The sequence below is a fragment of the Sinocyclocheilus grahami genome, unplaced genomic scaffold (genome assembly GCF_001515645.1).
Source record: "Sinocyclocheilus grahami isolate Dianchi unplaced genomic scaffold, SAMN03320097.WGS_v1.1 scaffold110.1, whole genome shotgun sequence".
In the NCBI taxonomy this organism is placed as follows: domain Eukaryota; kingdom Metazoa; phylum Chordata; class Actinopteri; order Cypriniformes; family Cyprinidae; genus Sinocyclocheilus; species Sinocyclocheilus grahami.
The window spans coordinates 1275228-1278901 of NW_015505289.1; the positions used below are offsets into that span (position 1 = coordinate 1275228).

Genomic DNA, 3674 nt, shown 5'->3' on the forward strand with positions numbered 1-3674 from the left:
TTGTGAAGGCACTGTGTGATTCATTGTGAAAGCGAAACTACTTTGTTTGGTCTTCCAAAAGAGGACTATATCTGCTTCGTCATGCCTGGAGCTGATCCGTGCTGGTTTCTGAGAAAATACAACAACTTTGCGCTGTGGATCGCCGGATCGGCTTTCACATGTGGTTGACGCTGTGTTTTTCGTTGTGAAAGCGTTGTGAAAAGCAAAACTACTTTGTTTGGTCTTCCAAAAATGGACACGACTAGAAAACAGTGGTTAAGTTGTATTTATAACACATTCAAATAGAAAACAGTGCATTTAAATTGTAATAATATGCCATCAATATTTCTATTTTTACTGTATTTTTATATAAAATAAATGAAAAAATGGTGAGCATAAGACACTTCTTTCAAAACCCCCAAATGATTCTGAACTATAGTGTACTTTACATCAGTAGTGTATGATATTATTTTTTATAAATCAACGTCGTTATGATTAGGCTGATACTGGAAGCTGATAATATCAGGACCTTTTTCACTAGAATCATTTAGGCCTGGTTTTCACAGACAGGGTTTATATTAAGGATTAGGATTAAGCCATAGTTCAATTAAGACATTTAAGTAATTTTTTTAAACATGACTTAGAAAATAAACATTACTGGTGTGCATCTTGACACAAAAAAGGGCACTGGCATATTTTAAGATCAATCAGTGCAAGTTGAAACTGCTCAGACTTACATTTTAGTCTGGGACTATAGGCTTAAGCTTTGTCTGTGAAACCGGGGGTTAAAGTTCTAAACATTTGACCATCCTTTTTCTGTACATTATAATGTTTTGATACCTGAATTCACTTGTAAATTTCTAGATTGGCGTTTTGGCATGAAGGATGTTTATTTCAATAAATACATGAATAAATATATATTGGTCAGTGGCAATAATAAAAACTAAATTTCCATATCGGTGCATTTTTACACAATACTGCAGACCACTGTTACCCGTTGAACTGCTCACAGAATCGTTCCCTGTGTCCTAACAGAGAGTCCACCGGTGTTCCTGTGACACAGATGCATAGCGCTGATGAGCTCAATGAAAAAGATGCATAAAAATAAAAAAGCAGCATATAAACAGCAAGACTCACGGCTGTGTAGCTTGAACAAGAGTTTGACCAGGAAATGGTAGAGCGGACCGCAGTCTTGGATGACGAGAACCAGCGGTGCCAGACGGCACTGACCCACTGGAGTGGTAGAGCTGGTGGAGCTGGACTCCCATCTGCCGGAAAACTGCATGTAAAAAGTTTTTAAAAAAAATTTTTTTTTACACACACTACCGTCTCTTCTGCTCACCAAAGCTGCATTTATTCGATCAAAAATACAGTAAAAACTGAAATATTGTGAAATATTATTACAATTTAAAATAACTGAATAAAATTTATTCCTGTGATTTTCCAGCATCATTACTTCAATGTCACATGATCCATCAGAAATCATTCTAATATACTGATTTGCTGCTCAGGAAAAATTTCTTATTATTATCAATGTTGAAAACAGTTGTGCTGCTTCATATTTTTTGTGCAATTCATGATACATTTTTTCAGGATTGCTTGACGTGTAGAAAGGTAAAAGAAAAACAGCATTTGAAATTGAAGTCTTTTGGAACTTTATAAATGTCTTTATTGTCACTTTTGGTCAATTTATTGTGTAACTGATTAATTAAAGCATTAAAAGCATTTATTTGAGTTAGATTAAAAACAAAAACATGACAAAACATTATGTATACCTGTTTCTTGCAGCTTTAGAGCTGCTTCCATGTACTCCAGAACCTCACCTGTCATGTCAAACCTGTACATAATTAAAGTAATTAATTTACATCAACAGATTATTCAAGCTCACTGAAATAACTAGCGATGTACTTACACTTTGTTAATATCAATGGCGATGGCTTTATCAAGAACCTGTTCAGGAGCTTCAAGGTTTGGTGGGATTTCCAGATGCTGTGGTGGAAACAAGATAGATAGATAGATAGATAGATAGATATTTTTTCACTCATATGTCAATGAAGGAAACATTAAACTTACCTTTAAATGGAAATCGATTTTAACACACAGCAGCTTGGCATACAGTGCAACAATATGTCCATATCTATCATGCAGATTCCCCTAAAACACAGCAAACACATACAAAATTTAAATTGAAAGATTCACATGAAAGATTAATGTGATGATGTAAATGACTTGCTCAATAGAAAAACACCAGATCATTTCGACACTCACCCATAATGTTCCCATCTGTCTAATGCTTGCGGTGTGACCTCTGCTGTCTCGTAAGGTTTACAAGCAAAACATAGAATTACATTTGTAGGGTCATTTTAGCCAAATAAAGTCAAACGAAAGTAATTTTCATCAGATGATATTGTGGTAGATGAGACCTACGTTAGGATGGCCGTCTCGTAGCAGTTTGTGCACCATGTGGCAGAACTTCCAGCTGAGGATGGCGTTACTGGACAGCGGCAGACTCACGGCATGAGACCAGAATGTGACGGCACCGCCTTCCTTATGCGTGCCTAAAATGATATCTGTGCAAAAGTTAAGGACAATGTACTAGTCCAGATGATATATAGCAAAGATGATACACAGCATTAGCTGTATAGCAAATTCAAAATACCTGCATTTTTTTATTGTGTCTCAAAATGCAACTATATTATCACCCAGCTCTTTATATAATGGTGGAAATATATAACTAACTTTATCCATATACATACAGTACACTCGCATTAAGCTATATACATTAAAGCAAATCTCAATTGCTTGAGTGTTTATATTGCTAAACTATATTATCTCCCAGCTAAATGTGACTATAAGGCATGAAGATATTATAAACATTAACATATAGATTTTTTGTAAAGTTGCTTTGAAACAGTGTGTATTGTGAAAAGCACAGCACAACTACATTTGACTGAAAAAGCCTGGGCATCTGTGAAAGCCCAATACAACACACAAATAAATATGAACATAAGAAATGCTGTATTAAACCAATACTAAAGGATACTGCGTCCATATTTCTCTTTGATAGGGGCCTCAGGCTGGTGATGGATTTGGTGATGCTTTGAAGCTGTAAAGCAGATGAAATTGAGATTTGATATAACATCATTGATTAAACACAATAAATGATGCACACATGTAATGTAAATGAATATGACACAGTTGTACGGCACATGTCCAAAAAAGGTTATGGTATTTATGTTTAAATATTTTATTAGAAATTTTGACAGAAAGTCAATTGTAATTACACTTCTTTTTTTTAAAAATGCAAACAAACTTAAATTTTAACAAATGGCATAACAAAAAAACACACAAAAAAAACACAATAGTCAAAACAATTAAACAGAAAATATAAATAAAATAAAATCTCCTCCCACCCAAAAACTCAACCCATAAGTGCTATCGAATGGTAAGGGTAGGTAATGTAGGTAATGTGATTAATATAAACATATTAATCACAAGTTTGCAAAAAGGAAATAAAAGGGGACCAAATTTTTTCAAATACAAAGTCTTGTCTATTAGGGTATACCTAATTCTCTCCAGATGTAGTGTACTTGACAATTCTGTCAGCCATAATTTAAGAGTTGGAACTTCTTTTTTCTTCCAAAACAAAAGAATACGTTTTTTAGCAGATATTATCCCATATGAAACAAACTGTT

General features: G+C 34.3%; 1 pseudogene; it reads right to left on the reverse strand.

Moving 5' to 3' along the window:
• LOC107589006 (huntingtin-interacting protein 1-related protein-like) overlaps positions 1 to 3674 on the reverse strand; it is a 20421-nt pseudogene that overhangs the window by 11517 nt on the left and 5230 nt on the right.